Here is a 14,930-nt window from a genome sequence, read left to right on the forward strand (position 1 = left end):
CCTTGGAGGAGGTTTAACCCTTTGTTATTTTTCATCATAACTTCTTGGAAAGGAAAAATATTCAATCTACTTTTGGATTTCACTTTGATTTGTCCTTTGAAGGATGTTAACAAGATTTTCTTCAATGATTCTTTCTTTTTGGGGTCTTGGAACTTGTTCCTTCAATGCATGGAGCTTCATCTTTTTCGATACGTGAAGATTTATGGCTATTGGGGATGCCATATTCTTCCTTCTTTAACACCTGGTTCTTTATTACTTCTCTAGTTTTTCTTTTTTCTTCAAGTTGGGACTTTGGGGATATGATCTTTTCTACAATTTTTCTTTCATGTTGACTAAAATAAGCTTCAAGCTTGTTCAAGTTCTCAAATTTTTCCTTGAGATGAATTGTCAAAATACCTTTCCTTATTTTTTATTCTTGTAGCTTAATACTTAACTAAGCCACTTATTGTCCTTTTCATTAATGACATGATCCTTATTTTCAACATCTTGTAGCTACTCCTTGAGCTTATTTATTTCAGATAGAGCTACATCGAGATCCTTTTTGTTTTGAATAACTTCAACTTCAAGTATTTTATTTTGCTTCCTTTCTTTGTTAATATCACTTAAGGTACTGATCAATTCTCCCTCGATGTCCACTTCTTCTTCTTCATATTCATCATAACTAGATTCTTTGACCTGAGTATCTACTAAATATGAATCATGATCAACATCATCATGTTCAGCTTGACCTGCATGCTTCTTTAAGTGAATATTTTGAAGCTTCTCCCAAAGATGTTTGGATAATGAGCATTGATCCACTTTGGCCTTCACAGAATCTGGTAGGGCACTTAGAATGTCATTTAATGCTTTTGCATTGTACCTTCTTGATTCATTGGTAGATATGTCACTAGAAATAACATAATACCATACATCATATCCAAGAGCTCCCAGATAGGATTTCATTCTATCTTTCCAAAATTCATAGTATGCTTCATCAAACAAAGGGATTAGACAAACCTGATTCTATTCATTAGTTGTAACAAATTTTGAGACTACTGCAACACAAAGACTCCCTTTGGTTCCTTTGAAATTTTTTTGGCTATCTTCCTTGAATTTCCCATCTCTATTTTCATGAGTTCTTCCTTCTCGTTGTCAGGGTACAAGTGAAGGAACTTGCTCTGATACCAAACGTTGAAAATACTAAGAGGGGGGTGAATCAATATTTCACTTCAATTGGTTAATTTTAATATACATAGCATTAAATAACATTAGCATCATATTGAAACACATATCATCATCACATCACATGGAAAATTAACAACACCATTCAACAATGCACAACATCAAAGACAATACACAAGATAGTTTTTGGGTGGAAACCCTTCGAGGAGAAAAAACACAAATTTAATGATTACATACACAAAAAGCTCCAAATTCTAATATTCTCTAGCAACAACTAGAAGGAAGTTCCAACCCCTTGATTTATCAACTCCAACTGAAAGGATGCTCCAACACCCTGATTTACTAACTCTAATTGGAAGGAGGCTCCAACCCATAGTTTATCAGCTCCAACTGAAACAATGCTCCAACACCCTGATGTACCAACTCTGACTAGAAGGACACTCCAACATCCTAATTTTAACAACTTTGATTCAAAGGATACTCCAACACCTCGCACAGGCTCTAATATGCCCTAACACCACCCTGCCATCCTGAAATGTTCTCAAGCTCCAATCTGAACAAGACTCCAATATTCACCTTACACCACCCAACCACCTTAAATATAGAATATAAAAGAAAAATAATGACTATGCTAAATGTTCTACCCAACGCTTGATCATTTTACAATACAACCACTACTCTGGTCATTATCCAAGCACATCAAGTCATCTTCTCAACATGCAAAACCCTAGCAACATATCAAAATCTGACAATACTTGATATACATACTCTGATCATTAATATCATCAAATTGTCATTCAACCAACACCCTTGCTTCTACAGAATATTTATTTGTGAACTCAACAATTCCTTGACTCTCAATATTAGTCTTCAATATCAAACCTTAGTAGAAGAACCATTATCGTTTGCATACCCAAATCACTCTATTAGCAACATAAATCACTCTATATCATCAATAGATCAACCTATAAACTCATAGAAACAACATTTGATTCACAAGCACACTCAGTAATAGCATATGCAAGTCTTGTGCCTGAAACCCTAGTAACAAATCAAGCTATAGTAGGATCTTTGACACAACAAACCATTCTGGCCAAACATCTGAGACCAACAACATGCTCTTCAACATCACCATACAATACATAATCACCATGTATTGAAAACCATAGTAATAGCAAACCACATAAGTATCTCATTGATGAAGCCTTTGCTCAGGATAATACAAAGCCATAACTAACATCTTTGCCAAATACATCAGCTCAAACATTCTCACTAATACAACAATATGCTCATCAAACAATTCTGCCAAACACATCAACTCTATTAAATCCTAAAAACCACAATATGACATTACAAGGCTTATCAACAATATATAAACTTTGGTTGTTAAAGTTGTAAGTAGAAATATTGGACATTCAAAACAAAAACTCAACCCCTTACAACATATTTATATTAACAACTTTGTCCAATCATGTTTAACATCTTTTGCAACCTTTGTTCTTTTATGGTAGTAGCATACAATAACATATATATTAAATGTCAATGTAGAGCCTGTAGAATGTCACAACTCTAAGGACACTACCCCCTATGTGAATCAAATCTAGTATTATAGGTATACATTTATTATAATCATGCACACACAAGAGTATATAATTGCTCCTTGCATTCTACCATTCGAACTTGAGATTTCATAGCATAGTTCAAACTCTAACCACAATCCAGACTAATTTATTATGAGATGTATCTATCAAACTTCTCTCTCAAAGTCTTGTTGAGGAAAAAGGTACTAACATCTTCTAGGTATTCCTAGAAAACTTGATCACAACCATTAGTGCATGCCACAATAATTGTAGGTGATAAGAGCTAGATTGCATGCACATATCTTTGCAAGATTTTCTTCATTAATAATTAGTTCCATAAGTTGCACATGAACCTGTACAATTTATGAAGGAGTGTAAAGAAGCATGTGAGAAAAATATGATCTTACAAATCAATCGGTAAATGCTCTCAAGCTCATTTTCCCAATGTTCTAAATATTTTTCCTTTTTCTCAAACAACCACAGGTTTATCATCATTCACTATACTAGAACAATTTCTCCAAAACAGGGAATAACTTCCATCAATATTGACATATTCATTGTCTAACTTTTGATTTTCATCCAACTCACTACAAGACTTTACATGCACTTGTTGAATTATTGACACAATATACACATTTCAATGTATTTGATCCACATTACACACACACTATTCTCTTTTCCCACAACTGATATGCATATATATTCATTACAAGATGAAATAAATGTTACTCCATAATCATGGACTAGATAATTTTCATGTGAATGTTCTAACATAGGTTGTCAACAATCCATTGCACTTCATGGTCATGTGCCCTTCTAACTACATGATTTATGCTCTGTCTTTTGCTGGAATTTTAGATTTACTACGATTCATGCCAAAACAAATTAAGAACAATGAAATTTCAACCCCTTCACAAATCATAACACCTTTACATACTGAATATAGATGAAAATTCTTAGACGATATCCTCATAATTGTCACAATATGCCTTTGTGAAGGATCAATAGATGGATATCGTAGGTTTCCATAAAGATCCATGATAAGGAGGGAAAAATTAAAGTTTGCAATAGAGGTTAGAGATAGGGCCAAATAGGTGTACAAAAAACCTAATCAAAGCATTTTTGTTATATAACAAGATCACAAAACATAAGAAAGGATAGATCCAAGACTTGAAAATAAGCCTCTTCGAGGGGGAAACCTCCTTTTACATTAGATAAATGAATAATTCTTCGATGATACAAATGAAAATATCTCCTTGGTATATATAGGATTATAAAGGGTCACAATATAATCAGGGCATACATAACAATAATAATGTAAGGGCTCAACAATAACAACAGTGGACTTCTCTGGGGCACAACAATAACAATATGGGGGTTACATGGGGCACGACGATAAAAATATGGGGGCTACACTAGTACTATAGGGTCCTAACATGCCCCTCTCCTTCAAAAATGGTTGTCCTCAATGCTTGAGTTGTTTTGGATGCTTCTGTCTAAAATTATTATCCTCCCATGTGGAATGTTCAGTGGGTAAGTTCTTCCACTTAATGAGATACTCTAAAATTGACTGATTCCGTAGTTGTTAGGTTCTTGTTTCCATGACTGCTTAGGAATCTAAAATTATTCCTTCCTTGTCAAGTTCTGGCAATATTTTTTGAACTAGGAGCTTGTCACCTATAACCTTCTTTAAGCATGTATCTAAATTTTCTTCAAAAAACATTTAGAATACCCTTTCTGGAGGATTAGAACTGCTTCGTAGAAGAGATGATTACTCCATATGGAATCCATCACCCCTGACACATAACTCAAGCCACCCTTCCTGTCGAAAAATGCTCTCGGAATTCAAGTATGGTTTCAAAAACATCAGGACCCTCAGTCTATACCCTACACAATGAGCAACCTGCAACAAAAACTATGGAGAATAAAGAAAATGGTGGCAATGATATTGGAAAACAATGGAGAAATCATTGGAATGAAAAATTATGCATGAACCTTGCTTCTAAAAGAGTTCCAAGAGGGTGCAACTATAAACAAAGAGGGTTCCTCGACCCTTTTTTCATAGTAATTTTCCCACCAGTCTTTGAGATGGCAGCGACCTTAAGTAGTGCAAAAGTAATATTTTTCCGATTAGAGAAAGTATGGACTAAAAAATAACCTTCCAGCAAACTTAACCATTTATCTACGAAATTTGCATCTATCTGACCTTTGAATATAGAAATATAAAAGTTAACTTGTACCTTGAAGCAGGCGATGTCTTTGAAGTGACTATTTGATGAAGATGCAACGCTTGTTGGCATTCATTGAAGGATCTGAGAAAATTTGTCCATCATCTCGTTCCTTTTTTACTTGAGGGCTTCTTTGAGAAACAATGTGGTAGGATATCCTGCTCCCTCATCTTTCTTTTCTTTCTCCATGGGAGGTCTCCAATGTGGGCGGGGATAGTCTTGCAAGGGCTCCACTAGTTCAAGTACCAACTCCTTATACACTGACCTCATTGGGGACAAGCGCAAAAAAAAGAGAAAGAGAAGACCACTCTGATACCACTAACCTGAATTTACGCAGGAACGAAAAAAAATATAGAATTAAATAGAAACATAGAGCTTAAAAAAAAACTAAACTTCAATTAATTAATAACAAATATTGAAAATTGTTTACATGCAGAATGGAAACAAACTAGTTCAAGCGATGATAGATTATCTATAAGAATATATGTGAATGATACATGCCTTTTGAACTATGTTACAATGAGGTTCAAAGGCCTTTTTATTATTGAGAAATAATGGAAAACCCTAAACATCCAAAATCATAACCCTAGGAGATGAAACGACAAAAGTTTGTGGATCCTGTTGGGGTTAGTTGGTACATCAAATTTTCAGGGTCGTAAATTTAGAATACAAACTCCATTTGATGCGTACAATACCTTGTTATAAAGTTCTATCTAAAGACAACAAATTTCAACTAGAGACCCTTGCTACAAGCTATGGGTTTGCCCATTTTCCAAAAAAAAAATCATTTAGGACCTCAAAATGTCTTCGAAAGTTTAGGACTCGAAAAACTTCCAAAAATAGTAAATTGTGCTACAATTAAGTAAAATGAAAGAAACATTGTTTGGGGTCCAATTGGAATAGGTGGGTGGCCACCAATATCCACCTGGATCAACTTGTCATTTGAAATGGCAATCCTTGTTGACTAGGGCCTCCATCTTTCTCTTATCTCATTACCTCCTTCCCTACCCCCTACAACTCCCTCTGCTGCACTCTCCTGGCCTCCCCCTCCCTCTTCCTTCATAAAAATTAACTTTCATAGCACTTCTAGACTCAACTAAGGCAAATCTAGATACGTGGGAGTGTTTCGTAATTGTCATGGGCACATCCTCTACCTATATGTTGGGAACCTTGGTTAGTCAAAAAATAATCAAGTGAAGCTCTGGGAATTGATCAATGGACTTCAAATTTATTACTCCAAAGGAGATAGGAAACTGATCGTAGAAGGGTATTCTTAGCTTATTGTTAGTCTAGATTTTTTTTTTCTAGAATGCCACGACTACCTCAAAGATCTCAGCATCATAGAGGCTGTAAATTAACTTGGAACATCCACAACAAGAGATTTCCTCCCTACTAGGTCTAATTATTACCCACGTCCAAATATCAACGAATTAGTTAGCTAATATAATGACAAATAAGGGAGTCCATACATCTATATCATTCTCATCTTGCATGGACTCTATCTCTAAGAATCTCAAGAAATAATGTCAGACCATAGTGAGGAAGGATCTGACCTCCTTAAGTGGGTTACCCCTGAGTTGGCTCATTAAAAAACTTGATGACACATGCATGTTTCACTTCCTAGAGATGTTCAACAGATAGATCCCATCAAAGGCCCTCAATTTAATCACACTCATTGTTAATGTTTTCTCAATAAGATGTTCTCAGAAGGGGGTAATTTCAATTCTACCTAGTTTTTTGAATATGAATACTTAGTTTTCATATGAAATTTTTGTTAGCAAACTGAATGCCACCTAAAATTTTATCATCTTCTCCTATCTATTTTCCATCCAATGGTCACAAGATATAGTCCAATGGATGGAAAACATCAAAGAAGTTGACACTAAATGAAACTGTAAGCCACACTCAAAGTGACCTCATGTAGTAACAACAAATAAAATGACTCAAATCGATACCAAAGGAGCTTGTTCTAGTTCCCCCTAGCCATAGTTGGGAGATGGAGTCAATGTTGATGTAGACAAACCCCCCTGAAGGCTCAAGGCATATCCACAATTCAGAAAAAGTAGATGCAGCTAAGGAGAAATATCCTGCTGGTGATGTGGTCTCTATTATGATGCCACTAGTGCAGGTCAATGCAGATGGGTGGATTAATGTTAAAAAGTAAGAAGGAAAGATAGACTCATGAGACGAATCACTACATTCAGTCATCAGGTAATTACATTATTTCTCTAATATACAGTCAATCATTGATTGTCTATATTGTAATACTATTTTCATTTTTATCAATATAAGCTAACTTACAAAAAAAAGGGAGAATATAAAAATATGCAACTATGTAATGAAATGCTACAAAATTATCAAAGAGATTCCTTGTAATCACTAGGTATCCTTCATGTTAATCATAAGCCAAGGAGTCTGGAGGGATATCTATACGTTCAAGGTAGTTGACTCAACCACAATCATAATTGAGTGTTCCCTAGTTAGTATAGTGTTAACGGTGTTGGAAATTTGTCAACCAAGGGGGTTTCCCTGATGTGAAGTCCTAATTAGAGCTCACACCATTTGGAGTAGGAGCCCCATCCAGAGTATCATCCCAACCACCATAAATATAAGGTTTTCCTTAGATGCTATGAATAAAATAAGAGAGTATACACATAACCATTGAAATCAACAAGTAAGTTGACACTGTGAAACACCAATTGGAATGTGTAAAAGGAGGCTTTCATGAGAGGAAGCTAAGACTAAGTCTTTATAAGGAAAGTAATAGTACTATGCTAAGATAGGCATGCAAGGGAAAGGAGAAGTTCCTTAATTATCTAGAGAAATATTTCACATAGACACAACGATCATTAAAGCAAATAAAACACACATCCAACAAGATAAGCACCAAAGCCAATGAAGTAGTTCAATTTCCTTAGTACATATGAACATAACACATACTATGAACATCCAAATAATAGACTTACAATATTCATGATACATGCTTGAAAATGTGTTGGCTAAGCGAGCTTCTGATTATTAGGTGAAAGATCTAAGTACATGGTTACAATGGTAAGAAATTAGCTCTAGTAGTGGAACATTAAGTCATTTCTTTCTTCTCCAAAGAATGATCTCTATTATTCCAAGCTAGATAAGACAAGGTTAGCTCTCCAAAGTATAGACTCCAAAAACCATTTTCTTGAGTTATGAGGGTGTATTTATAACAAGAGGATGACCTTTCATATCCTCATGACTCTTTAGCTTCCCTCCCGACTATTGGAATTACAAATGACTCTTGAAATTATACAAGACTCTTAGACTTTTCCTAGTGACTCTTTAGTCCACATGTGACTTTTCATATTCCACGTGTGACTCTTGGAATTCCACACTTACATTTTTTCATTTTTAAAAACTACATAATTACACTCCATATCAAGTGGCAGTACCCATTGACACATGTGACATTATGATGGCACTTGTACAAGCCATAGAAATTCACGTTAACATAACTTGGCAATGATAACATAGAATTTCACGATGATGTGGCATTGCCAAGATTCTCTCCTTGTTGTTTTGACTTTGAATTCTTTATGATAAATCTTTTCTTGTTCTTAATTTTCACCCTACAAAAGGTATAGGTGAATGTTGAAGCCTTCGAAGTCAACTTATTTGTCTTAATCCAAGGTTTATTTGTGTTCTTCATGATGTTTCTTCCTTTTCTCCTTCACAAGTACTCTCTTGTACCCTCTCCTTGATGGCCTCTCCTTGATGACCCCTCTTAAGAATTAATTTTTCATGTTGTGATGATGATCCCTGGAGATGGAGACCACTCATGACAAGCCAACATTAGTCAAGAAACCACCTATTCTACATCTTCTTACTCATGGAAGATGTTGATTAAGATGAGACATCATGCAAGGATTTTAAGAGTGGGAGGCTAGGAATTGTGCAGTTGAGGGCTATAGGAACTCAGGGATGCCTTACTATTGTTTGGAACTACATAATGTGTAGTGCATGAGGGCATGAAAAGTCTTCATGTGCAGTGAGGGAGTCTAGGAGGTAAGGTATTGAGCTTGCTGGTTGATGATATATAGTGAGGAGTGACCAAGAGGGAAGAGAAAAGGATTGCAAAGTTGGGAATCACAAGGATTGAGGGCAGCCTCAATGTCCATTGAAACTACAAAATACGTAGTAGGGAGCAAGTTATGAAAAAGGATTGCATAGTGAGGGATCTCATTCAGCAGGAGGAGCATGACTAGTCACTGTACCTGTGTAATGCTCAGTGATTGAGAGACAATCTCAATGAATTTCATAGTTGAGGACTTCAGTAACACATAGATGATCCCTGTCTCACTAGAACTATGAAATGTGTAGTAATAGGTTCACCTGATGAAGAGAGTTGCGTACTTGAGCAACTCAGAGAGACAAAGGCAACAGGGTTGCTCACTAGAACTATGTAATGTGCAGTAACTGAGAGGAACGCTTAGCAAAATTTGTAGTCAGGAAATTTAGTGACACATATAGGCTTGGATATCCACTAAAACTATGTAATTCACAATATAGGGTAAGTGAGAACAAGAATTAAGAAGTTGATAAGGCTAGAAAATTGAATTGATGGATTGGGTTTTAAGGTTTCTCAATGTGTTGATGGAGGGAGACTGTCCTCTAGGACTACATAGTGCACAATTTCAAGAGATAGGAGATGCTTCACTATGGCCTAGGAATGTACAGTGTTCAATTATAGGAGGGATAAATATCAATTGAAGGTTGGGAAAGATGCAAAGATAGTGAAAACTCTAAAAGGGCTAAGTGTGGGATCAGTGAGGAAAGAGAGAAGAAGACATGCAATCCAATCCTAAAATGGTGATCTCACACTTGGATAACATAAACACATGACATAGAACTCAAAATTGAATTGCATACCTTGAAAAGACAACAAAGAGACACTTATTTCTAAGTGTGACAATTGAAACATCACTTTGTGACACTCAGAATACACATAATGATAGGAGTGTCGACTGAAACCAACCAATGTGCTAAGTTGTGTGAAGGTTTCTAGCACATATTCTTATGATATAGAGGATCAACTGATGCAAAATAATGTCCTAGGGTGGCCTCTAGTGGCGCATTAAAATGTGACACATGCAAGAGTGAAAACAATCAAAAGTGATAACTGCAACAGTAAGAGAACATGAAAAAAACACTTGCAAAATCTAAAGAAAGTGGAAGCGACATATGTTATAGTGAAAAGAACATAAAAATGCCACTTATGAAAGTGAAATAAATAAAAAACAATAGTCACACAAGTGAAAGTGAAACTAATGAAAACCAAAGCGCACAAAAGAAACAATTGAGAAAAATCATTGGGGAGATGATACAATTTCTATTAGCATTGAGATAACTACCAATCTTGGGTTGTGTACTGACTGTCTATAGAGACTGTGTAGTCTCTATATCCAGGAACTGCACAATCATTGTCCTCAGAGACTGCACAAGAACTATCTCTTAGGACTATGCAGTCATCATCCACAGAGAAATGCACAGTTATTATCCTCAACATATGCGTAGTCATTGTCCTCAACATCTGCCTAGTCACTATAAACAAGGATTGCGTAGTGCTTGATTTTATAAGGTACACATTGACTACTAGGATTACTGGAAAGAATAGTGCTTGCAAATTCCTCAAAGGATGAGCATGTGTAAGCAAGTGAATTTGACAGTTAGAACCTTAGGAAACATCAACTGACCATGAAGTGACTATGAAAAATCAAGGAACGACATATCATAGGATCGCAAGTAGGCTCCAAAATTCAAGTTGAAGCAAATTTTTGGAGGGTGTTTGTCACAGTGAAAACATACAACAACAATTGAGAAAATAGGAGCAACAACAATAGGAGTTAAAAAAGAGAAAATGTAAGTAGTGATTCTAAATTAAAATGGATAAAAAGTTGAATATCACATTGACAACATAAACAAAGTGAACTTCTATTAAGACTGCATTGATTGACCTGAACAAGTTATCAAATGAAAATATATTCAAATCATTTGTTGATGTTTCACAAGAAGCTTCTATTTGGGTGAAGTTATTTATGCATAGGAAGGCTTAGGAAGAGGTTGTATGGTAAATGCGTGTATAACTCACCCATGAAAAATTACATATTCAAAGACCTATAACAGGAGGATCACCTTGAGGCTATGTAATCTCTTGTGCAATATCTAGTCAACCTCAATGTACAAATGAAATAATGAGTTAGAAGCTATAATCACATAAAAGGAAAGCATGATTGGATGAAGGATATTCTATTATATAACAAGAGTTTACTTCATTTGACAAAGTCAAAAAATGGTTAGATACAACAATGGACCATGTTTCCATAATGAGTACAATTTTTAATAATTGGACAAAATATTTGTCATCCAACTACAAAAAACTTAGAATCCAACAAATGTTAGTGAAGGACCTAATTTATAGAAGGAATTCAATATCAAAGGGAAGAGAAGCAACAAAAGTAGACAAAAAAATATAGCAAGAGAAGAGTTTAGAGACCAATTTTATGCAGGAAGAGAGACAATGGCTCAGAGAAGGAAAGAAGGTGCAAGTCAAGAAAAATAAGACTTCTAACCAAGAGCTTCAAGAGCTTCAAAACAATCTTCAAGGGCTTCAAAAAAATTCCATGTTTGAATAGTTAAAGCTTATTTCACATATACAATCACTATAAGATCAAGTTGAGTATTTATTTAGAGAACGAAACACCTTCGACTAGCACATGAAAAAACTAGCCCCAACAATACATAGAACAACATTTTGGGAACTCATATGGTGTTGACAATGCAAGAATCTCCACCCCCTTGACCAAATTACTAATTTTCTAGCTAATTAGTTTTGAATATGCACCACAAGTGCATCTTAGTCAGTCAACTACATTCAATATGGAGGTCAAAGGTTCAATTGGTCTCTTGAAAATAAATAAAGAAAAGGCATCAAGCCATGGACAAAAGTACAGGCTATAGATCAACTAGTTAATTTAACACCAATAGTAGAAACAATAGGAAAAATATCCCAATATCTGACAACTACACCTCCTTGAATAAATATTATTTTTCAACATATTTGTTTTTCTTTTTTTGAATTTTTTCTCTCAAAGTTTAAAATTGTAAAAAATCTAAGTCTCCCCTTCTTTGACACGGAGAAGGAACTGAAAACGGGGCAGATGTTAGAGGTGAAAGTTGACTTAGTCAACTACGTCCAGAAGTTGAGATAGCCAACTAGACTCTTCAATCAATATGTAAGTTGGATTGACTCTTCATTTGAACCGACTTGCTAGTTGGGTCAACCCATTAAGTTATTTAGGCAGTTAAATCAGTTGTAATTGTCAAGAGTATATCAATATAGATACATATACATATACATAGATATATTCACAAGAATGTAACAAGAATGATCATCATGGATTAATACAAGAGGTGTTATTGTTTGTCTACCACTACGTTTGTTCTCTCTTTTTACTATTCCTTATATACGTGGTTGTATGTCTATCTTTACTTATTATCTTCTTAGTATAAGGACCTTCTAGTAATTAATGCATATATTTCACTAGACTACAATATCATCGTTTAAGAGAGATAATGTCAAAGTAGCCTCATAATTCCATACAAATGAATTTTTCTTCAAGAGAGATGTGAGTGGGATTGAAATGCATGTATAATTCTTATGAAATTTTTGATAATATTGTATAAGTCCCAAAAATCCTCTAATATTCTTGAGATTCTTAGGAATAGGCCATTTCATAATAGGTCAGATCTTTTGAGGGTCCACCTTAACTCCTTCCTTTGAAATAATATGACCCAAATACTCTATCTCTTATTTCCCAAAAGCACATTTGCATCTTTTTACATAAAATTGATTGTTCTCAAGAATTTATAGAAGTTTTTCCACATGTTTTATTTGCTTTCCCCATGATATTATATAAAGAATATTGTCATCAAGGAAATCCAACCAAAAGTTTCTAAGATACAGTAGAGAAATCTTGTTCATAAGGCATTGAAAAGCAGAAGGAGAATTAGTCAACCCAAAAGGCATGGCCAAGAACTCATAGTGTCATTCATGTGTTCTAAAACCTATTTTGGGAATGTCTTCTTTCCTTAATATGATATGATGGTATCCTAATTTAACATCAATCTTTGTAAAATAAACCACTTCACGAAGCTCATATAATAGTTCATCAACGTTAGGATAGGGAATTTATCCTTAAAGGTGATTTTTTTTATATCTCTATAATCATGAAACATCCTCCAATAATTATGTTTTTTCATCACCATCATTATTGGATATAAAATTGAACTCCTACTATCTTGCCAACAATACCTTAATTTAGCATGCCTTGTACCATTTTGTTAATCTCCCCTTTTTGTTGATAAGGATATCTATTAGGCCTTTTATTAGGAGGAGTACTTCCAAGTAGAACTTCAATTTGATTTTCATGATCTTTGGATGGGAGTACCTTTGGGAATTTCTTGGAAGACCCTATTTTCTTTTCCAAAGTGCATTCCAGTTTCTTAGAAACATTTTCATATTCATGTTTAACTTCCATAAAGCACAAATTAACCACAACTCCATTGCTACCCATTTTAAGGAAATTTTCCATTATGTGAGAGCTAGTGACTTGAGAAGGTCCATATTTAACCCTTTCAACTCATATTGAATTCCTTCCAATTCAAATCTCATTAATAATTCATTATAGTTTGTAGAAATTGTAAAAAATATTCTCAACTATTGAATCCATTGAACAACATCTACACCTCCAATTGGAATGGCATACATTGGGATTTCCAACTTATATTATGTTGAGAAATCTAGGGGAAACTAGATTAGGTGATTTCTCTTACTTTGATAACTACTTTTGATGCACTTTTACTTAACTTGATTATCTTATTCTTTCACTTTATTATTATTAAGTTCTTATCATAAAACAACTACCAAACTAGGAAGATCAAATAGACAAGAGGACACAAAATTTAGGTTGCAAGCCAAGGCCAAAATCTCTCCTCTTGAGAGGAAAACCCACAAGAATTATTCTCTTCTTACAAAATGTTCAGATTGAGAATTCTAAGACCTAAGACCCTTATCAAAGACCCCTCCAATACCAAGTCAAACTTCTCCTTTCTTTTCCAGCTACTTTGACCTAGCAACTTCTAGGAATTACGACCTAGCAACTTCCAACAACTTCGACCCAACAAATTTCAACAACTTCAACCTTCCATAAATTTTGACCTAGCAACAAATTTGTCTTCCCATCAACTTCTACTTCCTTAATAACTTCTTATGTAACTTCAACTTCCCCAACAGTTTCTTCTGTAACTTCGACTTTCCCAACAACTTCTGCAATTTTGGTCTAGCAACTACTTTAGAAACCCAAACATGAGAGAGACAGAGGTCCAAAACTTCGATCTTGCTTCTCTTCTTCTTTTCCTTGAACTTCATCCTTTTTCCTTGTCTTCTAGCTTATTTTTGGTGGATATCGAACTTATTTCTTACTTGAATGAATGCGTTTAAATGAAGTCGAGGTTCCCTTATATACAAGCTTCTTAGGAGGTAAAATTGTTGCCCATGAGGCCAACTTGATCCTTCTTGTAGGCCGACTTGTTTGACAGGTCTTGGAGGGTCTTTATGACACTTTTGAGTTTACACAAATTTTTCTTTACAAGATACGACATGCCCAAAGGGGTCTTACATGTATGACAATGACTCTTTTGACTTTATAATTCTATGACAAACCTAGAAGTACTCAATGGGTGCTTGACCTACAAATAAATTTATCTTGAGCATGAAACTCATGCATCAAGAATGAAAATAAGCAATTTATTTTCTTTTTAATATCATAAATTTGAAATCATGATTGTAATAGATATTATGAAGACTGAACCTAGTTACTCATTTCAACACTCCCTCTTAACTAGGCAACTATTCATAATCCAAACATGG

The sequence above is a fragment of the Pinus tabuliformis genome, chromosome 6, assembly GCF_031772625.1.
Source record: "Pinus tabuliformis cultivar Carrire ecotype Pingquan chromosome 6, CPIR1, whole genome shotgun sequence".
Classification (NCBI taxonomy): Eukaryota; Viridiplantae; Streptophyta; class Pinopsida; order Pinales; family Pinaceae; genus Pinus; species Pinus tabuliformis.